The sequence below is a fragment of the Dromiciops gliroides genome, chromosome 6, assembly GCF_019393635.1.
Source record: "Dromiciops gliroides isolate mDroGli1 chromosome 6, mDroGli1.pri, whole genome shotgun sequence".
Taxonomy (NCBI): Eukaryota; Metazoa; Chordata; class Mammalia; order Microbiotheria; family Microbiotheriidae; genus Dromiciops; species Dromiciops gliroides.
In genome coordinates, this window is record NC_057866.1 from 159464973 (window position 1) to 159492086 (window position 27114).

At 39.5% G+C, this 27114-nt stretch overlaps 1 protein-coding gene across 3 annotated transcripts in view; it reads left to right on the forward strand.

The window, feature by feature from the left end:
- The first annotated feature begins 14992 nt into the window (after positions 1 to 14992).
- The window catches only part of MMAA (metabolism of cobalamin associated A), a 40407-nt gene continuing 28285 nt past the window's right edge, over positions 14993 to 27114 (forward strand). Inside the window, exons 1-2 of one of the 3 annotated variants that reach the window (XM_043972976.1) lie at positions 15017 to 15075; positions 15909 to 16133. The gene's annotated coding sequence lies outside the window, so the exon portion shown is untranslated. Of the gene's footprint in view, positions 15076 to 15908; positions 16134 to 27114 lie in introns of all 3 variants that reach the window. The other 2 variants (XM_043972977.1, XM_043972980.1) reach the window with 2 other exon arrangements.

Genomic DNA, 27114 nt, shown 5'->3' on the forward strand with positions numbered 1-27114 from the left:
TCAAGAGAACTTTGACAAATTAACAAATTAACATGGGGCCGTAAACTCTACCACTAAATAGCTACTGTACTTTCCCCTACCCCAAGTTGCCCTGCCACTACAGAACAGGGTCCATGGTGCTAATTGAACAATGGAGAAGAGGGGTAGCTAGGGAGGTCCTGCCAAGCCAAGGTTGGGATAACTGTGGTGGGAAAAAAAAAAGAAACAGAATTGAGAACAAGTTTAATGAGTTGACCAACTGGAAGGGCCAGAGACAGGAATCACAGATACATGTTTTAGGTTTCAAGGATCTGATGCCAGACAAGAAGAAAGGGTTTTGGCTGTATCAGAGACTGATGCCATGGGCACATGAGAATTTAAGTTGTGTCTTATGGCCAGCCCCTAGTTTCCAGTCCCTGGTGAATCTTTTTACTTGTAGGGCCTCTTTAGCTGCTGCTTGCTCTCGTGAAGGTCTATGGAGTCTGTTTGTAGAGCTGTATGATGCTGGGCAAATGATATCACTTCTTTGTAACCTCTCAGTATCCTCTTCTGTAAAATTAGGGGGTTCTGCAGTATCAAAATCTGAGAATGATCTCAATTCCTCAGAGTCCTCTTCTTCAAGGCTTCTTCTAAGCTCTGATTCTGCCCAGGACCAATTTTCCCTAGCGCTTCCAGTTGATAATGCTCTCTTTCTTCTTAATTTAAATTGAATTATACTTGTGTATGTAATAGAGAGTGACATTTACACATTTAGCAGGGTTGCCCACCTCTATGGTGTTTCTGGTACTTTCTTGAGGCTTTTCCAAACAATCTGGATCCTCATGATCTTAGTAAAGGATGGAGCTGGGTATATGGAGAAGATGAGGTTAGTCAAAATTTGGAAAGGGTGAATGGAAGGGAGTGAGAGCCTTTCCCCCTCAGACTTAAAAAGCCTCAGTGAGAGTAACTTTCTGTGTGTAGATCATGCTGTTAGAAAACTGAGAGAGGAAGATGTCAATGGAATTCAGTCACATTAACTCAGATATAATTGAAGGCTGGGGATCTTTTGAGAAACAGTCTATATGTGCTAAATGGGACTGCAGGTCTGACTAACAAGAGTCAGACCTTGCTTGGCTGGACCTGGTGGTATCATTTAAAAAGAGCTGTAACATTTTGCTACAGAATTGGCTAGAATATCAGTGGGTGAATGTTGGCTACAGAGGCAGTGAAAGAGTGAGTATAGCAGAGAAACAGGGGGCTTTAAACCTAGATGGGAATCAGAGCATAGGTAACACAAAGCTGAAAAAAGAAAGAAAGAGAAATGCTGGGCTTACTGGCTGACGTAATGAGGCGATAGAGCCCTAAAGGAGGAAGAGAGATCAGAGTGCGTGGAAAGGAATTTTAGACCCACGGACTAAGGCAAGGGCCAGAATTTGAGAGCAATGAGGCACAAAAGCATGAGGAGAGGGATGTTGTAAAAGCAATATTTGCCAAGTAGGGCAGGCCTTTTTAGTATCGTAATGTGGGTCTGGTGCATGTCCAGAGTGCCTCAAATGGCACCTGCATGTGGAGGCTAACAGTGAGAAGAGGGCATTTTTCCACAGAGGATGATGTTTGTAGGGGGATGGTGATAACATGTAAGGGAAATGCCTATGAGAGATTGTGCCTTGTTCTGGTCAGCTAACCCCATGCTGAAAAGCAGGCTTTTTGATTGACTGCAAAGCCATTCAAACATGCCCATCAAGTTCAGTGTCCTCTCTGTACCTCAGTGTTCTTGCAGGTGCTTAGCAACAGGTGATGGGAATGGAGCCCAAGACCTTTTAAGTTTGAAAGGTCCACAGGGTTCCTTGGCATACAGTCTTTCAGAGCTGAGGTTTTACAGTCAATGGAGCATGGATGCCCTGATGAGCAAAAATGACTTTTGGGAGTGGTCTTTAGGAACCCAGCCTGGCAGTAGCAGGAGAGACAGGTTCACCCAGCAGACTACTAGAGATGAACTTGGTGAGACCAATGTATTATATAGGAACCAAGCTAAATTTGGAGCTATATCCTCCTCAAGAGACTGAGGTGGAGTTGAGATGATGCCCCTAGGTATTGAAGGAAACACTGGTATGTTTGTTCTTGTGATGTATTTGAAGTAAATGTCTCTTTGTAAAAGCTAATTCAATGTTAAATGGAACTGGGAGTGCTGGTCAGTGGACCCTAACAAATGGAAGTGTTATGACCAGCGTGGGTTGGAGCCAAGAGCAGGGAACAGTGATACCCACAAAGCCCTCAGGGTGCCTGAGAACCCTGAGGGGGAGATCTAGTTTGACTTGAGTACTATGAAAGTATTGAAACCAACCTAGAAACTTAATTGGTTTAGGAGGACTAAGGCTTGGGTTGTTCATTTAGCTTCCTGGTAGATTAAGTCCAAAAGCCAGCCCACGAGAAGGCCCCTTTGCTCTCACTGAGGGCTGATGCCAATACCAGCATGATCAACAGAGAGGCAAGGAAGCTGATATAATAATGCTGTACCCTTGAGGATGCCCTTAACAAACACAGCCTTCTATTTAACTGGTACTGTGAGTCATATGGATCCTGTCAGCCTGGGAGAAGGGGATGGATACTCTACCAATTCTGGGTTTTTTCTCCATTTGAATGGGGATGGCAGGTGAGACTATAAATCAAGAGCAACTATACAGGACACTGGTGAAGGTGGTACGCACCGTACACCGATGGAATGCTTGATACTTTGGTAATCCTAAATTCTTTTTTGCCTAGGGGATTCCAATCACATGACAGGGCACAGAATTAGAGTAACTGTACTGTATCATATTTGTTGTTGTCCAGTCATGTCCAACTTTATGACCCCATTTGGGTTTTCTTGGTAAAGATACTGACATGGGTTGCCCTCTTCTTCTCCAGCTCATTTGACAGATGAGGAAACTGAGACAAACAGGCTTAAGTAACTTGCCCAGGGTCACCTAGCTAGTAAGTGTCTGAGGTCCGATTAGAACTCAGGAAGATGAATCTTCCTGACTCTAGGCCCTGCATGCTATCCGGTGTCCCACCTAGCTGCCCTAGAGTTGAAGATAAGTCCACAACAATCCTAAGCATTCCTATATATCACTAACAAAAAAATCAGAAGAAATTAGTGGAAAGAAATAGAATTTACAATAACAACAGAACGTATCTAATATCTGGGCATTAACCTATTGGCACACATAAAACCAAACAACTTAACCAGAAATAAAGGAAGAATGTAATAATTGAAAAGAATCTCAATGCCCAGTGCTAGCCAATATAGATAATGTGGGGAGCAATTTTTAATTGGGGAGTGTTAGCTAAGCGTCTCGCCGCAATATTGGGGCAAGGAAGGAGACCAGCAGCCTCCCTCAAAACAGAACAGGATTTATTTTAAGAAGAAGGAACTTAAAAAAAAAAAAACATAAACACGATAAGTAGGATCAAGGGAAAGGAAATAAAATGGGGAAAGGGAAATTATACAACCTCAAAAGATACCACTGCTCAGGAATCAGCTGAGAATACTGAGAACACGCAGCAGAACTCCTGTCATTCCAGTGTCCAGCTAGAATGTCCAATTCTCCTCCCCCAATCCCAGAAAAACCCCACACGGCCCCAGCCAATGGGATGGCTGCTCTGACAGTCACATGACTGCCCTCACTAGGCTTCCAATCATTATAATTTTGCCAGGCCCATGTAGGCGGCGGCGAGTGGTGATGACGTGAGGTTCCAGCGCCATGGCAATGGCTACAACCAGTGGGTAGAGAACTGTGCAGTTTGCAGAGCCCCAGGCCAGTGCACGCGGAGGCATAAAAACCTCAAATAACAATTAATTCTTTACAATAATAATAACCAAATTAATTTGTAGACAATGCAATACTGATTAAGATTAAAATATCAATATACTACTTCATAGTATTAGATGAAACATAAAATTTTATTTTATTATTTTTGGCACGGACTTGTGTTTTCATCATATAGAAGCTTCTTTTACCATTGCAGGTCATAGTTTTAGGGAATTGCTTGGGGTACTGAGAGGTCAAATGTCTTGTTCCTGATCAGAGAGCTACCATGCTACAGATAGGATTTGACTTCAAGGCTGGACAGTCCTTGACCAACAGTGCCAGCCAACAGAATTTATGTGGAGAAAGAGACAAGAATTTCAAGGGGAATCATGGGGGAAAAGAGGAGAAATAGGGACTTAAGTTTCCAGATCTCAAATTATACTATAAAGCTATACATACATATATATGTGCATATATATACAGTATGTATTTATACACACACACACACACAAACATATATATATATATATATACACATGTATATGTATGGTCTTAAAAATAGAAAAATAGATCAATGGAAAGATTAGCTGTCCCCAAACTTGAACCAAAGACAGCCAATAGGCTAAAGTTTGGAAAATCCAAGATCATGAAATACTGGGGAAAGAATTCATTGGTCAATAAAAACTATACGGAAAACTAGATTTTGAGGGAAATGGGATTACATCCACATATATACCATATACAACATATTCAAAATGGGTCAATTATCTTACTTTTAAAAATAATAGGGGGCAGCTAGGTGGGGCACTGGATAAAACACCAGCCCTGGATTCAGGAGGACCTGAGTTCAAACCCGACCCCAGACACTTGACACATACTAGCTGTGTGACCTTGGGCAAGTCGCTTAACCCCCATTGCCCTGCAAAAAAACCAAAAAACCAAAAACAAACAAAAAAATAATAATAAATCAGTAAAATATAATGCAATGTTATATCTGTCTAATTTATGAAAAGAAAGAAAAATCTTCATTATTTAGCAAATAGAAGAAATTATAGGAAACAAAATAAACTGATTTGATTATATAAAAAGGTTTTCACATAGCTAAAAGCATTCTAACAACAAAACAAGAAGAAAAAAACAGAATTGGAGAAAACCTTTGCTCAAAACATTTTTTTTTTTGCAGGGTAGGTAATGAGAGTTAAGTGAGTTGCCCAGAATCACACAACTAGTAAGTTTCAAATGTCTGCAGTCACATTTGAACTCAGGTCCTCCTGAATCCAGGGCTGGTGCTTTATCCATTGCACCACCTAGCTGCCCTCAAAACATTCTTAAAAGAAAAAACTGATACTCTAAATCCATGAGGAATTAATGTAAATTAATAATAAAGGGAAAAGTATTTATTAATTACCTACTGTGTGCCTGGTAATAATATGATATACTTCTTAACAGAATAGGTCAAAGAAATAAACAGCTTCTTATAAGAAAAGACACAGGGGCAGCTAGGTGGTGCAGTGGATAGAGCACCGGCCCTGGAGTCAGGAGTACCTGAGTTCAAATCCGGCCTCAGACACTTAACACTTACTAGCTGTGTGACCCTGGGCAAGTCACTTAACCCCAATTGCCTCACTAAAAAAAAAAAAAATTAAAAAAAAAAAAAGACAGATACAGTACCTGGAAAAACTGTTCACATTTTCTAATAATCAGAATAATGCAAATTAAAACTCTAATATACCCCCTTACAATTGACAAAGATAGTTAGAAATTATAATGGGTTTTTTTTGTTTGTTTGTTTTTGCGGGGCGATGGGGGTTAAGCGGCTTGCACAGGGTCACACAGCTAGTTAGTGTCAAGTGTCTGAGGCTGGCTTTGAACTCAGGTCTTCCTGAATCCAGGGCCAGTGCTTTATCCACTGTGCCACCTAGCTGCCCCCAGATATTATAATGTTTAACAGCAGTAGGATTATAAGAGAAACAGGAACATAATATGCTGTTGATGGAGTTGTGTTTACACAATCTTTTGAGAAAGAAATATGTAATTATATAATAAGAACTAAAAAATTATTCATCCCTGTTGAATCAGTGATCATACTAGGATGATGCCCTAAAATATGTGTGCAAAAATATTCCTAGTAGCATTATTTATAATAGCAACAAAAAGTAAACAATTCATGTCTGGGGAATGGCTGAACAAATTGTGGTTTATGAATGTAATGGAATTTTATTACATGCATAAAAATGACAAATAGAACATAACAAAATATTGGAAGATATATGAAGTGCTGCAGAACAAAGAGGGAAGAACCAAAATAACAATATGTAAACCAAATACAATTATATAAATATTAATAACAGCAACAAAGTTTAAGGAAATGCACAGAAGGAAAAAATTTGGAAGTGATGTGGAAACAAGATGCTTTTTGTTACTAACTCATTTACTATTAATGTCTGCATTTTTTAAAACCCTGTAAATATGAGAATTTCAGTGATTTATGTTCATTCTTTAAAACTATTCATTTGGATGCTTTTGTTAATGGTTAATAAGGTATATAATTTTTTTTCTTTAAATTTTTTTATTGAAATCTTTCATTTTGACATAATTTTTATTCCTAAAAATAACCCAACTGTTTTCCATCTCTTGTAACAAAAGATAAAAAAGGGGACAGCTAGGTGGTGCAGTAGATAAAGCACTGGCCCTGGATTCAGGAGGACCTGAGTTTAAATCCAGCCTCAGGGGCAGCTAGATGGCTCAGTGGATAGAGTACTGGCTCTGGAGTCAAGAGTACCTGAGTTCAAATCCGACCTCAGACACTTAACACTTACTAGCTGTGTGACCCTGGGCAAGTCACTTAACCCCAATTGCCTCGCTAAAAAAAAAAAAAATAATAAATCCAGCCTCAGACACTTGACACTCACTACCTGTGTGACCCTGGGCAAGTCACTTAACCTTTATTGCCCCATCCTACCAAAAAAAAAAAAAAAAGATATAAAAGGAGAAAAAAAAGTAATTCAGCAAAACTAATCAACATGATACGCTTTCTACAAAAAGATAAAATTCAGCCTTGAAAACAAAAAATCAAAGACAATTACAATTCATAACTGCGAGCCACAATAGAAATATTGAAATGGGGAAGGGAGCAAATAAGCAAATTGGTAGGCTAACTGCGGCTCAATCTAGTAAGTTAATAATAATGAATGACAAACAGACATAAATATACCATATTATTAGGGGGTAGTACACCAGTCATTGTCATCCCCATCGTTGTCAGCATAATCATCATTGGCTATGACAACTCTTTTACAAGGTGTAGAGGGTTTACAGATGTGGCCAGTGGTGGAGAGCCCACCATGATGAAATAAATCACAGATCTTTTCTTCTTTCTTTTTTTCTTTTTTTTTTTTCAGTGAGGCAATTGGGGTTAAGTGATTTGGCCAGGGTCACACAGCTAGTAAGTGTTAAGTGTCTGAGGCCGGATTTGAACTCAGGTACTCCTAACTCCAGGGCCGGTGTTCTATCCACTGCGCCATCTAGCTGCCCCAATCACAGATCTTTTAAAAGAGTGTGTAGGTAGGTGAGGGTCATGAAGTTCTGCTTGAGAGCTCAGGGAGAAAAATTAGCAAGTAAGAGTACAATTATTATGCACTATAAAGTTCAGTCCCAGAAATGGAATATAACCACGAAATTAGTTTTTAAAGGCAGGCTTAAGATTTTCTCCCCATTTAGACAGTCTTCTTGCTTTTTCTTCTTCTAACTAAGAGGCTACAGGTCTTCCTTCAATTTCCCACTTAGCAAGTTTAAATTGTTTTACCTATCTGGTATCGATTTGCTGCCACCTGCTGGGAAGCACGAATGGGCTTCAAGTTTCTTAGGGTAGGTGACTTCAAAACTGCCTTCTCCATAAAACAAGTTATCATAGTTTTGAAAAACCTGCAACAGGGCAATAGTTCACTGCAAGTGGAGCTTAAATCAGTCTAATTCTTTTATGCAATGATTTGGAATTATGCAAGAAAACTTACAAAATTGTTCTTAGCCTTTGACCCAAAGATTTAACAACAGGGTCTGTGCCCCGAAGGAAGTCATTGACAGTGAGAAAAGGCATCTCTGTATGAAAACAGAGCAGCACCAGAAAAAAGTTGGGAAGAGCCACAACTAGGTGGTCTATGATTGGGGAACAAATGTTTGTAGAGATTATAATAGGAAAGAAGAATTCATAGAAAGCATGTGAAGACTTGTAGATAGTGATGCCCAGTGAAGGAAGCAGAATCAAAAGAACCATATACACAATGACTATAACTACATAAATGAAGTCATTAACCAGCAACAAAACTCTGGGTCAAAGACAGTGGACGAAGTTAGCACCAACTTCCTCTATTCATTCATTTATTCTTCCTTTCTTCTCTTCCTGCCTCATTGAACAAAAGAAAGAAAAAGAAAATCCTTTTAATAAATATACACATCCGAGGGACAGCGAGGAGGTGTAGTAGATAAAGCACTGGCCTTGGATTGAGGAGGACCTGAGTTCAAATTCGACCTCAGAACTTGACACTTACTAGCTGTGTGACCCCGGGCAAGTCACTTAACCCCCATTTCTCTGAAAAACAAACAAACAAAAAATCCCCCAAAAACAAAAACCAAAAAATAAACATATACATTCAAGCAAAGCAAATTCCCTTATTTGTCCTGTCCCAAAATGAATGTCTCATTTGGCATTTTGAGTCCATAACCTTCCTTTAGGAAGTTCTTCAGACTTGTGGATCAGAAGGTCTAAAGTCCTTCAAAGTTATTCTATTTATAATATTGTTATTACTGTATAAATTGTTCTCCTGGTTCTTTTCACTTTACTCTGGGTTATTTTACATTGGTCCTTCCAGCTTTCTCTGAAAACTGTCCATTTTGTCATTTATTATAGTGCAATAATATTCCATCACATGCATATGCTGCAATTTGTCCACCATCTTAGTTTCCAGTTCTTGAGTAAGGTTTCCCACCATGTGTTGGAGAGTATCAATTCTCTGTCACTCTTCCTCCCCAGATATTCCATTTTTTATCTCATTTCATTTTTCCCATGTGCTCATGAAGTCCCTGTGGCCAGGCCATTTTTCCCCCTCTAAGGCTCTACTTGGACTTTTGGAATTACTCTTTTCCTCTGGGTTTACCTCTTGGGTATCTCACATTCTGAGGTTCAGCTAGGTCTGACTATACAGTGAAGGGGTTTCATCATTTGAATTCAAACTGCATTCTTTCCATTGGACTAGAACCAATTAAAATGGTTGACATAATTACATAGCACAGTGTGAATTTGAATACATGTAACATCTTCATGACATTCATTATTTGCACTAATTGTGACCTAGTGTATTTCTTTCCTGTTTATAGTATTTTCTTAGATTTATTTATATTGCCTCAGTGTCTGGTTTAGAGCCTTGTACCCTGGGTGGTGTGGGAAGACCCTCACTGGTTGTGAGGGAGATTGGTGGTATCTTCTGCTGTGGTTCAAGCCCAGGATGCTCATATGCTGTTCTGGGCCTTTCTCTTGATGGAGTAGAGGCAACTTCTTTTCTTTTATCAAAGATGAAACTACCAAAATGTAAGGTTGTAGGCCTTGTCAGTTCCAGTCACTCTTTTGTACTGTTCTGTTAACTTTTCATGGGGGAAGAGGAGTGTTCCAGCTGTGAATTTGTATGCTGTATCAAAATGAAGTTTATCAATTTTAAAAATTGGAAAGAAAAGCCAATCACCTTTGTGCCTAAAAATATCAGGATGGGAGAAGGGGAGTGCAGAGCTTGAATACAAATGGATACTGAATATGAAAATGTACATTTACAAGCTAGATAAATTTGGGATTCTTTAAAATGGTAGGTACCATATAAATACTCTTATGATGTTGGTTTAGTGACCATTAACTACTTGACTAGCCTCAGCCAAGGGGAATACTTGAATTCCTGGTTCTGAGGTAAGAAAACTTGGGCTCAGAGCATTCCTCTTACCCTAGCTATGAGGGGCCCTGGACAAGTTACTGTACCTTTGAGCCTAAGATAACTCTGGTAAAAGAAACTTTTGAGCTAAAGAACCTTTGTAATAGAAGATCAATTAGACCTCTGAAATGAAGGTGTAAATTGATAGGAGCGGAAGAGTTGTTGGAAATAAAGAGATAGGTTTGAATCTTTGTTCTGCCACTCTGGAAAAAATAAATCAATGGACATTTATTAATTGGGAAGGGAAGGGAAAGGAAGGGAATGAGCATTTAAATATCACCTACTATGAGCCAGGCACTGTCCTAAGCCCTTTACAAATATTTTCTTCTTCCTTCTTCCTCTTCCTCTTCCTCTTGGCAATGAGGATTAAGTGACTTGCCCAGGGTCACACAGCTAGATAGTGTCAAGTGTTTGAGGCTGAATTTGAACTCAGGTCCTCCTGAATTCAGGGCCAGTGCTTTATCCTCTGAGCCACCTAGCTGCCCCCACAAATATTCTCTCATTGAATTTGATTTGATTTGAGCTCCTGCTACTTGCTAATACTCAGAATATAAAGTGGAGGGGTGGGAGGAGGGGAGGAAATAGTGTTCTCAAAGAACTTACATATTCTGTTGTGAGAAACAAAGCATATGATGTGTCGTAATATAAACATGAAGTTTAGCTAAACAATGAAATCTGGAGAGGGAGACCACATGTGGCTAGGGAGAACTTAAAAATCCTTACATAGGATGAGGACCTTGAGCTTTGAAGGGAGCTAGGCATTGCAGTGGATAGAGTACCAGGCCTGGAGTCAAGAAGACTCATCTTTCTGAGTTCAAATATGGTTGAAGACACTTACTAGCTGTATGACCCTGGTCAAGTCACTTCACCCTATGTGCCTCAATTTCCACACCTGTGAAATAAGCTGGAGAAGGAAATGGCAAACCACTCTAGGATCTTTGCCAAGAAAACCCCAAATGGGGTCACAAAGAGTCAGACTCAGCTGAAAAAAATCCTGAACAACAACAAAGGGATCCGATGAAGCAGAGACAAAATGAGAAGGCATTCGAGGCATAGGGACACCTTAAGCAAAGGCACTGGGGTGGGGGATGGGATGTTACATATGAGCAGAGCAGTTTGGGTGGAATGTAGTGAGTAGGGTGTGATAAACCTGTAAAGGAAGACTGCAGCCAGTTTGTGAAGGGCTTTAAATGCCAAACAGAATAGTTTAGATTTGATCTGTGAGGCAACAGGGAGTCACTGGAGTGATTTGAATAGAAACAATGAGAAGAAGCAGGAGCAGAAAGAACTCCTATGCTTTAGGATTACTTGGGCAGCTGGGTGTAGGATGGAGGGGATGGGGAAGAGATTAGAAGCAAAGAACCAAAATCAGTAGTCCAGACAGGAAGTGATGGGGTTTGGAAGTAGGGAGGTAGCTTTTATAATTGCAGAGTGGTAGAGGTGGGAGAGCTATTTAAAAAGTAGGCAGACTTTTGACCTAGTCATACCACTAATAGGCAGGTACCTCAGAGAGGTCAAAGACAGAACACAGGGAAAGGACCCGGACGTAGAAAACATTTATAGCACTTTTTGGAATTTAAATGGGTGATGTAGAAAGTTGTGGAAAGGCTAAACAAATTATGGTATGTGAATGTAATGGAATATTACTTCATCATAAGAAATGGCAAAGCCTGAAAAAAATTATATGATCTAATACAGAACAATTTGTACTATGATTACAATAATTAAAAAAGGAAAACATCAACGAATCATGGTTCCAGAAAACCGATGATAAATCATGCTTCCTATTTTTCAGGGGGCCATTGGATTAGAGGAGCAGAATGAGACATATTTTCAGACATAGATGAATTTGTTTTGCTTGACTATATGAATGAATGAATGAAAAGGCTTTTATTAAGCACTTACTATGTGTCAAGCACTGTGCAAAACTGTAGATTCAGGGGCAGCTAGGTGGCGCAGTGGTTAGAGCACCGGCCCTGGAGTCAGGAGGACCTGAGTTCAAATCCGGCCTCAGACACTTAACACTTACTAGCTGTGTGACCCTGGGCAAGTCACTTAACCCCAATTGCCTCACTTAAAACAAACAAACAAACAAACAAAACTGTAGATTCAAAGGAAAAAAAAGGAGAGATTTTGATTTTAAGGCACTGACACTCTAACTGGTGAAGAAAACAATACGTCTAGGAGGGTAGAGCCACGAGATGGATGCAAAATCCTAGAATCCCTAAGGGTACAGCTATAGCCAGATGGTCAAATACAAGGGTCCTTATGATGCATGGAGGGGTCTGCCCCACAGGAAGAGCTCATTGGGAATATCTTCCACATTGGAATTGAGGGTATGGGTCTAAGGGTCAGAGTAGAAGGAGGATTTTTGCCAGGGGTGATGATGTGTGTTCAGTTTCAGGCCAGGAAGGGAAAAAAGGAAGGGGCCATTGACAGGAAGGTTGGGAGAGGTGGTTTGGGTGAGGGGAAGAGGAAGTGGGATTCCAATAGGTGCTAGTTCCAGATGTGGCCTTCTAGGTGCTTACTTGGGGTCTTTTTATTTTCTAGGGAAAGAGCTTGAGGGGCAGTTGTAATAATGAAAAAAAGAATGAAAAGCATGCCAATGAAACATTAAAAAATTCACAAGAAAATGGAACAAAGTTTAGAAGTAGACAAAGACAAGCAGGGAAGTATTGGAACTATTTAGAAAAATTTAATATGTAACATTTTTGCCCATGTAAGCCTGGGTGATTCCTAGAAGGAATGTCCTGGGATGCTACATACACATATACTTAAAAAGACCCTATGCTGTACTTAATAAAGTTTCATTTAAAAATCATGTTCTTTTTCTGTACTTCTTTAATAACTGCAGTGATTTGGGGTGAGGGGATTCCCCAGTGTAGTCCTTTGGCCCCCTAGCTAGTGATTTGTCCCTCCAAGAGTCCAAATTTTAGGGACAAGTCCAGATTTCCTTGAACCATAAAAATAACTCAGAGGGAATTCTCACTTCACCTTTCCCAGCACAATCTACTGGCGTGACCCATTCACTTTAATTTTATTGTCCAAGTTTTAGGCATAAGTCCTAGACCTTTTAAGACAATATTATAAAAAAAAAAACCATAGGGAGATCTCACATTATCCTTCCCACCTACCACTGTTATCTCATGGTATGACCATTACTACTTAATTTAAACTGTCCAAATTTTAGGAAAAAATTCTGCATCTTGAGTGAATTAAAAAAAAATTGGAAGGAGGTCTCATTTAACCCTTTCATTACGACACACTAATATGACCACTAGCCTTTCAATAGAGTTTTAAACATCTAAAACATTGCAGTGACCCATGTAGAATTACATATAATCTGGTTGTTAAATAGTTTTCAGTCATGTCTGACTCTGACCCCATCTGGAAAAGATACTGGAGTGGTTTGCCATTTCCTTCTACAGCTCATTTTACGGAGGTGGAAACTAAGGCAAACATGGATAAGGGACTTGTTCAGGGTCACACAGATAGTAGGTATATGAAGCTGGATTTTAACTCAGGTCTTCTTGACTCTAGGCCCAGCACTCTATCCGCTTTGTCATCCAACTGTTCATGATTTATAAAAGGCCAAAATATTTAATTTGCTTTATCTTACATGCTTCTCCAATGCCTGGCACATGATATTGCCTAATACATGCTTGTTTGCTTGATTTATTACTTTGTATATATTGTATATTTAATTTTTTACATACATTGTTTCCCCAGTCAGAATTAAGCTTGTTCTTTTTTGTATATCGAATACCTAGCACAGTGCCTCCCACATAGGAGTAACTTAAAAAATGCTTCTTGATTTGAAGGGGGGAGGGACAGAAGGGAAATGGAAACTATTATAAGTCATGACAAATTCACTCAAGAGGTCCAGGATTTTTTCCTAAAATTTGTACAGTTGAATTAAGTGGTAAAAGTCACACCATGAGGTAACACTTGTATGTAGGAAGGATAATGTGAGATCTCCCTATGAGATTTTTTTGTTTTTGCAGGGCAATGAGGGTTAAATGACTTGCCCAGGGTCACACAGCTAGTAAGTGTCAAGTGTCTGAGGCCGGATTTGAACTCAGGTACTTTTGAATCCAGGGCTGGTGCTTTACCACTGCGCCATCTAGCTGCCCCTCCCTATGAGATTAAAAAAAAATATTGGTTTAAAGGATCTAAGATTAATGCCTAAAACTTGGACAAATAATCTCCCCTCTGAACCTCAGTTTTCTCATCTACAAAATAAGAAGTTTGGACTAACTGACCTCAGAAGTTCTTTTAATCTCTAAATCGAGCGGTGCCTTTATGGGTATTGTTTGGTGTCTGGTAATATTATATAAGGGAAAGGGCAGAGGACCTAGATTCGAGTCCTGCCTCCCACTCGCTGTGTGACAAAGGGAAATCAATTCACCTGAGCCTGTTTCTTCATTTATAAAAGTGATGACACTTGCAGAAACAACTTCACAGGCTTTTTGTGAGCTAGTTTTATAGTCTATGTCTATAGGTGTATTTTAATCCCCATCCTTCAGATGAACTGCTGCTAAATTTTCATTCATGTCTGGGAATAACGACTTATAGTGGTATGCATGCATGTATACATACATACATACGTGTATGTATACACGCATATATGCATCCATGTGTATATATATGTATGCGTATATACAATTTTATAAATGGTCATCATTCCCGGACGTGCATGAACTTCATGCCAGCTCATCCTTAGGATGACGGGCACACAAATGCGTACATCTCCACGTCACTAGGTGGAGGGAAATGAACAGTTTTCTTTGAGGGCTGTAAATGGGTCCGAGCGTGAACTTGGGGCCGGGAAAACACGAGCATAAGTTAATGAAAGATGAACTCTGGCCAGAGCATCCAGTTACTTTCAAGAGCCCAGAAATGAATTACTGGTCCCGTGTGGATTTTGTTTCCAAAATTATTGTACTCCAAGTTCTTTAGCAGCGAGAGCAAAAGAGAAAGAAACGCAATCCTTTTTTCCTTCCCCTCCACTGACTTCCTTCCCCTCTCGCCCACTAGGGAACTGGCTCCCGAAAACTATCCCTCCCCTCATCCCCACACAAGACTTATAGTAGTTCCAGTCAGCGCGAGCTGACTTCTGCGTATGCGCGCGCCTCTCTGTTTCCCACAAGCCACGTCCGCAGGGACTGAGGCCACGCCTCTTTCGCCTCGCCCTCCCATCCTTTCGCGCCGTTCCGTTGCCGCCGCGCGACCTCCCCTCCCCCCATACAGAAAGGCACTTCCAGTTGGAGACGGCGACCGCGCCTGCGCCTGCACCTGAGCGGAGGGGCGGGGCGGAAGAGGCGCGGCTTCGGCTTCTATGACAGCCGTCCCGTGTGAGTAAAGGGGCTGGCGGTGCGAGGGCTCTCCCGGCCTCTGGGGCCGCCCTTCCCCTCTCTGTGGTGGTGGCGCGGCTGCAGGCGTCGGCGGCTGTGGGCTGAGGAGGGGCGTGGGATGGGAAAGGGAAAGGGCCTCTTGCCCGCGCCCTCTTTGAGACTCGGATGGGGGGGGGGGGAGGAGGAGAGGTGCGCGTGCGCGTTCCCGGACCCTGGGTGGGGGAGGGGCATGGGAAGGGGAGTGGGAAAAGGAAGTCAGGCCAAGGTTAGGTCACAGCTGGGCTTTGGTGCGGTGGCCTCCGCGTGCGGCTGTCTCTTTGCGGAGGGGAGGCGTTTGCATAAAACCAACGTTTTAAAAAAACCTGAAACTCCCTCGGGCAGATTGGAATCTTCCCGATCAGAAGTTCGCCCGCCTCCTTCCTCGGGGCCCTGGGGCACCTCGGCCTGCCGCCCACCCTACAAACTTAGTGCCCTTGGACTTGGCCGCGGGAGGGGCCGGGCCTGGCGGGTGGGTGGGTAAGAGCCAGAGGGACTAGTGATGGTGGCCTGGTGGGCCGCGAGACACACACACACCCCTCTCTATACACACATAGATCTAGACTGCGACGATCTATTGATCCGTCTCTGGCGTGCTCAGAGGCAGGACTCGAACCCGAGTTCATGCTTCTCCAAGCTAGCCCTCCATCCTCCACCTCTCATCTTTCTTTATCTATGTCTACACATGTTCAAACCTCTTTATCCATGACTTAATTTGAACCCCGTCCTGAAATCAATACTGTCACCCCCATTTTACATCTAAGCAATTAATTATCCTTATTGTTCCTATTTTACAGATGAGGAGACAGGCTCAGAGAGATTAAGGGTATTGCAGGGAGTTGGGGCTCACTCACACAATAAGTGTCTGAGGCTGGATTTAAGCCATTTCCATCTACCCATCAATCTCTACTTGTTGCCCCTGGGTTCTGGGCATTAAAAGACAGACACCACAATCCGGGCATTCCAAGCAGCTTACTTTGTACAGGAGGAGGAAGAGGAGGGAACAACATGTACTCATATAAGTAGGTATAAAATACAAAAGCAAATGAAAGGTACTTGGTGGGGTGGGGAGGCCTCATGTAGGAGGGAGCACTTCTGTTGTGCTCAGAAAGAAGATAGGAATACTAAGGTAGAGGAGGAGAAAGCATTTCTGGACTGGGGGACAGGGAATGCTTGAATTTTAAAAGTAGTCGTTAAGTCATTTCTGTTGTGTCTGACACTCTAGGACTCCATTTGGGATTTTCTTGGCAAAGATACAGCAATGGTTTGACATTTCTTTCTCTAGCTCATTTGTCTCATCTCAGAGTTAAGGGACTTGTCCAGGGTCACACAGCTGGTAAGTTTTGAGGAAATCTGGCAACTTTTGGAAAATGTCAGACTCAGTATGGGGTGGAAAAAGTTACAATTGGAGGGAAAGTCTCATGAATCCTATCACAGCTAGACAAAGAGAAAAATAAAATTGCGTATTCTCAAGGAGCCCGCACTGCTGAGGGAGACAACATGTACATATGTAAATATCTACTACATTTATACAAAATTTAAGGTATTTTTTTTATGGGAGGGGGAAGGCATCAGCAGCTGGGGGGGATTAGAAAAGGTTTTATGCAGAACTGAGATTCTCAGTTTTTTTTAATGTCATAGACCTTTTGGGCAGTAATGTTAAAACTTCCAAACCCTTTTTCAGAATACTGTTTTATGTGTATAAAATGGAATGCATAGAATTACAAAGGAAACCTTTAATTAATTAATTAAAATTTAAAAGTTCCTAGACTCCAGGTTAAGAACTCCTTATGTAGAAGGTGACACAAGCTGAGTTTTGAAGGAGATAGGGCACCTGAAGAGGTAGAGGTGAGGAGGGATTGCATTCCAGTTTTGGAGTCATTGCAAAACCACAGACATGGAAGATGAAATATGCTGTGTGAGGAACTGTAAGAAAGCTAGTTTGACTGGATCACAGAGTGGTGTGAGGGGAGTAATGTTTAATAAGGTTGGATAGGTAGGTTGAGGGCAGGGTATGAAGAACTTTAAAAGGCAGAGGAGTTTATATTTGATCCTACTAGCAATAGGGAGCTACTGGAGATTATTGAGTAAGGGAATACAAACGCACCACATATATGTGTGTGTATATAGAAACATATGTAAAGCCAATATATTTTCTATTAGCACTGTTAGAGTGACATATTTCAACAATAGCCAACTTGTATTGATTTTTTTAAAAGGCACAATTACACAAAAACATCATGAGATTATTAAGAATGAAGTTAATCTTCCTTAAAGTGGAGAAAAATATGGCAAATAGTAGATTCATGCTATCAGGCAATTTATCTCCAAATTACAAGTGGGTTAGCATTCAGAAATGGTAACACATGGTGTAAAATCATATTACCTTTTTGGATACTGCAGTTCTGTAATCATTGACCTAATGTATTGATTTTGGAAATCCCATACACATTTTCATGCCTGAGTAATTATTGAAATTGAGAATATTCAGTGGACCAGTTTCAATCACATATCACAAAAAACTGTTGCCAAGCAAGTTTTTAAGAGCAATACAAATCTATACTTTGTCATGGAATCAAAAAGTTTAAAAATATTCCTTTATTAGAAAATCTAGAAGAATGTAAGTTTTAAAAACATTGATTCTGTGCTTATTCTGTATGATGAAGGCATTAACCCATGTAAGACAGGAGGATGTGAATCTTTAAAAACAAACTCCCTCTCCCAAACAATTGTTTAAGAGTGCTGTTTACTAGATGAAACAAATGAAGGGGAATTTCTTGATTTATACTTGATTTTACTTGTAATCTAACAGAGCTCTGGTTTACCACTTGTCAAATGATTCCAGTGTCTTTACTGAATGTGAAAACAAGTTAAAATGTTTTAATTTTATATCTGGTGGAACTTTTCTGTCTTTACATAAAAAGGCAAGATGCTAATTTGTGTAACAGTTGTGAAGTTCTTCTCTCCTGCAACTCAGACGATCATCTCCCTTACTTCCTCACTGTCTGTAACATGTATGCTAGGAGCTAAAATCTGGAAAGGCCATACTGAAGCCTTGTCTTTTTTCTTTTATGGGCTCCTTTTAGGTTGATTTTGAATATGTTAAGAATTCTTGGGTATTTGTGCATAAACTATTATTTGTGGATTACATAATAAAATGTTACTATCAAAAGGTTACTCAACCTTTTTTTGTAAATACCAGCTGCCAACATGTGAGATGTAAATTAATCCTTATATAAGCCTAAGCAAAACCATACCTAAGAATGTAGTTTTTTCCTCCTCCAGTTTATACAGTGTATTTCAAATCCTAACATAAAGTACAGTGCAAAGGGTTTTTTGTCTTTAACTTTGAAATCAGAAGCCTAAGTTTATAATTTGGTTCTGCTACTGACTACTTCTGGATCTTGGATGAGTCACTGAAATCTTCCTGGGCCTCCATTTCATTATTTATAAAATTGAAGAAGATAGAGAGCAGATTGAATAGAGACTAAATTGAGACTAAGTGATTGCTAACAATACCTCCCAGCTTTAAGTCATTGATCCTGAGATCCCTTTTAGTGTTTTGTAACTAGAAGAGGAGGTGTGTTGGTCATGTGGCAAGAGCAAAGGATAACTAAAGAATAATCTGTGTATTCCATTGGTATCCATGTACTTCTTTTTTTTTTTTTTTTGCAGGCAGTGGGGGTTAAGTGACTTGCCCAGGGTCACACAGCTAGTAAGTGTCAAGTGTCTGAGGCCAGACCTGAACTCAGGTACTCCTGAATTCAGGGCCAGTACTTTAACCACTGCGCCATCTAGCTGCCCCGGTATCCATGTACTTCTAAGGAAGGAGTGTATTTTTTTTTGGATTGTATGCAAGAGGACATGAATAGGAGTCATATGGATAGATTGTGATCTTAAATCTTGAAGGAAATAACCAAATTGATGAAAGATTCTCCCTCATCTCTCCACTTTCTACATGAAGCCATTCCTCTTCCCCATACCAGTGACTCGACTATGAATGTTTCCCTCACTAAAAAACTTGTATGTGTTACATTTATTCCCTTTTTATTTTTTAATATACTTACATAGTTACTTCTTATCTTCCTCATTAGAATGTAATATCCTTGAGAATAGGTATTGTTCGTTCTTTGTATATGTATCCCCTGTGCCTAGCATAGAGTTTGGTTCATAGTAGGTGCTTACTAAATGCTTCTGGGTCGATCAATTCATTGAAGCATCAAAGTATCCAACATTCTTATACTCTATTACACAGTGTCTGAGAAGCATGGAGAATACAAGATCCCAGTGTGTTTGTTTTTTGATTATTAAAAAAATCATTTGGTTTAGTAGGGCAAAATGCTATCTTAAAGACTTTTTTTCCTATAAAAATTCCACAAGAGTCCTTGAAAGAGGCAATAACAGAACTTTGTTTAGTGACCCTTTGATTATTAATATGAAACAAGGTATAAAACAGGGAGACATAACCTCAGTAGAGATATTTGCTACTATCAAGGGAAATGTTCAGTGCAGAGACCAAGTGGAAGGATTCTCAGTAGATTGTGAGAGCTTCCATAGTCTCCTGTTTGTAGATGGTGTGTAGAGCTTTCTAGATGAGACCCACAGTCACTCAAGGAAGTTTGGCCTAATTCTCCATGGAAAAAACAAGCCTATTGTTCAGAACATGAAGTTAGATTGATAATCCTTAGAGGTGATCCATCATAGGTTTAGATTTTGAAGGGGCCATAGAAACTGTCTAATCCAACACCCTCATTTTATACAAAGAAGAAACCAAAGACTAATAATTAAGTAGTTTACCTAAGGCCATAGAGTAACATAGCTAGGATTTGAACTAAGTTCTTATGACTCAACATTTGGTATTATTTCTACTGTAGCACTTATATCTCAGTACAGATGGATGATGAGTGGGGTCCAAAATTAAATAAGAGAGTATGTTGGGCATGTTTTTTTTGGCAGGGCAATGGGGGTTAAGTGACTTGTCCAGGGTCACACAGCTAGTAAGTGTCAAGTGTCTGAAGCTGGATTTGAACTCAGGTACTCCTGAATCCAGAACCAGTGCTTTATACATTGTGCACCTAGCTGCCTCCAAAAACCCATCTTTTAAAAACCAGTGCCCTTGTAGTGATGTTATATAGCTATAAGTCATAATACCACAGTTTTCAAAGAATTAATGTTCTGGGTCTCTACCCAAAGGGCATTGGAGAGAGATGCATGGTGGGTGTGAATAGGCTGCAACATATTAGCAATGATAAATTGTGCATCAAAAGCAGTATAAAAGATATAAAAGAGATTAATGACCAGAAGAATAGGCGAGCTGGTCAAAATAGTGAGAGCAAGGGATAACAAATGGCCAGTCTGTGTCTTCATTGGTACCAACATAATGTCAAGAAATCTAGAGAAAAGTTCTTATCTTGATACAGATAATAGGTTTGTATGATAAGAAGGCATGGGGGCAGCTAGGTGGCGCAGTGGATAGAGCACTGGCCCTGGAGTGAGGAGTACCTGAGTTCAAATCCAGCCTCAGACACTTAACACTTATTAGCTGTGTGACCCTGGGCAAGTCACTTAACCCCAATTGCCTCACCAAAAAAAAAAAAAAAAGAAAGCATGGGTGGTTGTGATCTGTACCATTTAAGGGAGAACCCTTATATCAGTGAACTCACAGATCTACTGAAGTATTGTAGTTTCTATCCTGGCACTGTAGGTGTCATTTATGAATAGGAGCTAGCATTCAGGGAAGTAGAGAGGATGTTCTGGAGAGCATGGATGGGGTGAAATGAAGCTGTAGAATTCATTACATAATTAGTTGTTTCTTCTGCTCTTGGGCCTCTTATTCTATTTTTTAAAAAATATTATTAAACATCTTCAGTGGCAGCTAGGTGATGCAGCGGATAGAGTGTCTGGCCTGGAGTCAGGAAGACTCATCTGGCCTCAGACAGTTACTAGCTATGTGACCCTGGGCAAGTCACTTCACCCTTTTTGTCTCAGTTTCTCATCTATAAAATGAGCTAGAGAAGGAGATGGCAAACCACTTGATTATCTTTGCCAAGAAAATCCTAAATGAGGTCATGAAGAGTTAGACATGATGAAATGACTGAACAAAAACAACAAAGGCTCTTTAATTCCCAAAAGGGACAGAGAGCCCCAGTGAGATAAAGTGTGTAGATTTTTTACTAACTAAATGGACATTATGTTGTACCTAGTATCCTTGTAGTTTTGTCTAACTGCTAAATAAATTTAAACCTTAAGTCTCAAATTGGGGCAGAATGCTTGGTGTCCAAGGAAGTAGAAGGAAGTACCTGGAGATGAGTCCTAAAATAAAATAAAGAATTTAATTATATTTGTGTCTCAATTCTCATTTCTCACATATGTGAAGTTTGTTATTGTAGTTAATCATAGGGAATTAATTATGGGATCAAACTGAAAGAAGATAAAAAGTTGGAATTTTCTCCAAGTAAGTATGGAAAGCAAAGAGAATTTTTCTGTGACGTGATATGCTTATGTTTCTGCCCTGTAATACCTTTGTGTGTGTAAAATTCAAGTTTATTTGTATTCTAGAAGAGAAAGTGAAAGGGTTGGAGGAGCACATTTTTATTCTTTAGGTTATGGGGAAATTGAAGTGTTCCTTGAAAGAAAGTAAGATAGGTTTCAAGGCAGAAACAAGAATAAAGACAGGAGGGAAATCTCATCAGTATGAGGGGATTGGAAGTTGGCAAAAAAGGAAGGGAAGGACCATTGGGGGCATAATAGGTATAATAATAAAGATGATATTTGTAGAAAGGGGAACTAAACTGTCCCTGGAGGAAGAAGCTTTATTGGGCTTCAAGGAATATTGCTGTCTGCCAGGTAAGAGGTCATTCGGTAATAGAGGAAAAGCAGAGTAGTGGTGGGTGGTGACTCCTGAAGAGTAGCTAGGCAATTGTTTGTAGAACAGATAGAAACATCCACTTCTACCAGGATGTGTATCTGGATTGTAATGGAGCATTCTGAGAATTGTCAAATCTGATGACTACTACCTGCGTCTTATGATTCGTGTGTGAACAAATGTCACCCCAAAGAAACCAAAATGTATAGCTTAGCATTATAAAGAATTAGGCAAAAAGCTAAAGCCCTTGGAGCATGGATGTTATTTCTATCACTACTACTGATTGACAGTAGAGAATTCAGAAAAGAAAGGCATATATGGGAAATGAACAGCTGGCTAAGGCAAGGGTGGGTGAGAGCTAGTTTTGGATTTTTGAGCCATGGCTTAAACTGTTGGAAAGGTGAGGTGATGACAAGGGATGGTGTATACCTAACAAATGTCACCCCCCCCCCCAAAAAAAGTCAGTAGTTATCTGCAGTCTTGAAAATCTAATTAAGAGGTCTTGAAAATGAAGAAGAGAAAACTACTCACATAGATCTGATAAACTTGGTACTAAAGAACTGCAGGTACAGTGTTAGAAGGAAGAAAAAAGGACTAATAGGAGATAGTATCTAAGAAGGGAGCCTGGAATATCTTTATGTAAGTGCACATAAAATATGGGAAATAAGTAGGGTGACCTAGAGATTAACACAAGGAGGCAAATTTGATATTAAAATTTAGTGGGATTAAATTTGAGACTGGTGTTTGACTCTGGAAGGGTATAATTTATTCAGAAGAAATAGAGTGCAAAAAATATCAGTGGCATCATATGTTAATAATAGCTAGAATTTAAATAGTTCTTTGAGGTTTGCAAAGTGATTTATATACATTATTTCATTTGATTTACTCCTTCATGCTTAAAAGGAAATACAGTATCCTGAAGCAGGGAGGGAGAGCATTTGGGTGAAGATCAATGGAAATAGAAAAAATATTATTGGCATACACTACAGACTACTTGAATAGAAGAAGACGATAGATGTGAACTAGAAAATATCACATACCTAGCATGGAAGCACCATATTGTAATAATGGGGAACTTTACCTATGTAGACATTTTCTGCCACTTTCCCTGTGACAGAAGCAGGGCATCTGTTAGATTTGTGACTAGCCTTAATGATAATTTTATCCTTTTCTAATCATATGGATTGTTACTATGCCATAAGAAGTGATGATGAGAAATTCAGAAAACAGAAGAGAACAGAACTGGGGAAAAACACCACATACAATGACTGTCACATAAATGAAAACCACACTAATTGAAACTGGGATTAAAGGACCACTTTTGGTCCCAGGATATTTAGGAGGAAAGATAACACCCTTGTCTCCATGAGAAGTAGGAGATTCTGAGTATGGAAGGTTGCATTTTTTTTTTTTTTTTTAGTGAGGCAATTGGGGTTAAGTGACTTGCCCAGGGTCACACAGCTAGTAAGTGTTAAGTGTCTGAGGCCGGATTTGAACTCAGGTACTCCTGACTCCAGGGCCGGTGCTCTATCCACTGCGCCACCTAGCTGCCCTGCATATATTTTTAGATGTTACTTTAGTTGAGTTTTGTTTATATTTTTGTCGTTACAAGGTAGGATTCATTGAGGAAACACATCTGATATTTAATGAAAGTTATTAATTACAGAGGAAAATAAAAGAAGCAACACATGGAACTGCTGTTCTGGACTTCTAAACAGTAAAGAAAAACTGGTTGTTGAAATAGAAATGCAGGAATTTGGAAAACAAGCGACCACTGTTCATGATTGAATAAGAGATTCTAGATTTTGAGAAAACAGATTTCAAAGGGTTGAGGAAAAGGATATGTAAGATCCAATGGCCCAGTATTTTGTTTGGGTTCTTAATTAAATATTGATGATGCACACATGACTTACTCCATTGAGGAAGAAAAAGGAGAAACTGGTTAAAGTGTGGGTGGTTGGGGAATTCACCAAAAACTCAGGTAACAAATATTTATAGATGTATTTTTGTTTTATATCACCTTCATTTTCTTTTTTTGTTTTTTTTTTGGAGGGGTTTGTTTGCCGGGCAATGGGGGTTAAGTGACTTGCCCAGGGTCACACAGCTAGTAAGTCAAGTATCTGAGGTCTGATTTGAACTCAGGTACTCCTGAATCCAGGGCCGGTGCTTTATCCACTGCGCCACCTAGCCACCCCCTCACCTTCATTTTCAAAAGTCTCTCTCTGAGCTATATCCCTAACTAGTGAGCAAAAAAGAAGGGGGAAAAGTGGTTTAGCTAAATTTGTCAACATCTCAAGTCTGGAAGTATTTTCAGGGTGTCATACTTGTAGTCAGGGCAGAGAAGAGGACCTGAGGAAGCTGGTTCAAGTATGGCATATGTTTTTATCTTTCTGTGTAGTCAATTGTATTTGCCATTCATTGTAAAATTAGTGAATTCAAAGAAAATAATGACATACAAAATTTGGTCAGTTATTGACTAACATAGACTCTAACCAAAAAACTACTGACTACATATTAAGAACAAGATATATACAATTATATGCTTCTTAACTATTTCTATTTATATCTCCCTATCCATCCATCTATACATCTTATGTTTAGTCCATGAACAGTTCTGAACAATGGCTTGTGAACTTCTGCCATGAACTGAGCATTTCCAGGTATTTCTGACTTTATTGGAACATTTGCTCCCAGGCTTTGATAGTATGACAGTGCAATCTCATTATGTGCAATGACAACTTTCCTGAATAATTTGTTTTTAAAATACAGCCTTTTATGAACAAAATTACAATTTAGGAACTTGGGATATAATTTATTTTGTTTTAATAAAATAATAAATGTCACTATTGATAATATATTTAAATATTAAGATGAGGATAGCATTTATTAATAAAATATTTTAAAATGATGATTTTTTTTGGCAGAGCAATGGGGCTTAAGTGACTTGCCCAGGGTCATACAGCTGGTAAGTGCCAAGTGTCTGAGGTTGGATTTGAACTCAGGTCCTCCTGAATCCAGGGCTGGTGCTTTATCCACTGCGCCACCTAGCTGCCCCCAATTTTTGTTTTTTAATTAAAAGGTTAAATTACCTATGTATGTACAACAGGTGCAATTTCTTTTGAAAACATTTCTAATTGTAATTTCTCTTCACTTTTTAGACCTTTTTTTTTTTTTTTTTTTTGGTGAGGCAATTGGGGTTAAGTGACTTGCCCAGGGTCACACAGCTAGTAAGTGTTAAGTGTCTGAGGCCGGATTTGAACTCAGGTCCTCCTGAATCCAGGGCCGGTGCTTTAACCACTGCACCACCTAGCTGCCCCTTCTCTTCATTTGTAATAAGATTATGTTAAAGTTATACAAATTAAATATTTAAAATTATAGTGAAATACAAAAGGCAGTTGCATTTTTGAGTAGTTAATTCTAGATATACAAGTATTTAATATACATTGTGTTGTACAAATTTAATTGTTTTTAATATGTACAAATATTCATCATTTTATTATACAAGGGTTGCAATTTGAGAGGATACATTTAATAGCTGTGTGACCCTGAGCAAGTCACTTAACCTCTCAGGACCTCAGTTTCCTCATTTGTAGAATGAGGATGTTGGTCTAGATGGTCTTTAAAAGTTCCTTAGAGGGTGCAGCTAGGCGGCACAGTGGATAAATCACCGGCCCTGGATTCAGGAGGACCTGCGTTCAAATTTGGCCTCAGACACTTGACACATACTAGCTGTGTGATGTGGGCAAGTCACTTAACTCTCATTGCCCTGCCCCCCACAGAAGTTCCTTAGAAATTCTAAATCTGATCCAGTTTTCCTATGAACTAATCAGCCTCCTTTGTGCTATTCACTAGGTATCAGAAATACTAAGTTATAATGATGTAATATATTTTGATTTTGGCTTTAAGTTTTTCTTGTGTTAAAATTTTTTTATATTTATATGTTCTTTAAGAATAAATGCTTTAGGGGCAGTTAGATGGCGCAGTGGATAGAGCACCGGCCCTGGAGTCAGGAGTACCTGAGTTCAAATTCGGCCTCAGACACTTAACACTTACTAGCTGTGTGACCCTGGGCAAGTCACTTAACCCCAATTGCCTCACTTAAAAAAAAAAAAAAGAAGAAATGCTTTATCCTGTTTTATTTGTATACAAGGCAGTGAATATTTTTTACTTTATTTGGTAAATCAATACAAATCCTATGTGAAGATTTTTAACTTGTCTGCAGCCCCTCCTCTTTTTACTTCTCTCCTTTTATCTCCTGTCCCCTCTTTTTCACCATTGATGGGGGCTTTGAAAATTTTTTTCAGTAGAGCCAAACCTATTCTTTGCATCCCTTCACATACCTATGCAAAGAAGGAAAGAGGTACATTGTCTCCGTTTTCCTTTGATGCTAAACTTGGACATTATGATTATAACCTTCTGTTCTTGGTTTTAAAGACATTTATGGGATATAGAAGAAAGGGAAAATAACTGAGGAATACAGAAAGGTAACATGATCCAATAAAAATAGCAACAGATAAACGAAAACTCAGAATGAGCAGAAACTGATAATAAATGCCAAGGATATGAAAATGGAATTTTTAAAGGCTATTTTTTGGGATGAGAAGGATCGAAGAAGAGATAAGATTGCTGCTTGAGGGCAAATAGACTAGTAATGATGGTAAGACTGAACTATTAAACTCTTGTGCCTGTTTGCTAGTAGAGATTTTTTGGGTTGAGAAGAATAAACCAAAAATGTTTAGCAGGGAATGAAAACCCAAGATAATGGGTGAGATGGTCAGGTAACATCCAACTGCCTTCAAACAACTAGCATATTACAGTGGAAAAGCACTTAATTTCAAGTCAGAGAACCAGGGTTTAGATCCTAGCATTTCTACTTACTAGCTTTGTGCCTTGGTGCAAGTCACTTAACCTCCTTGGGCTTCAATTTCCTTATCTGTAATGGGGTGGGGGAGGGAAGGGAAAAGATTCAACTTGATAGCCTTTAAAGGACCTTCTAGTTCTGAATCTCTGATCCCAGTATTCTGTGAACAAATCAAGCATTCATAAGTGCTTCCTATGTGTGTAGGCACTGTGCTAGGAGCTGGGAACATAAAGGCAAAAATGCAATAGCTTCTGCCTTCAAAGTGCATATAGTCCAT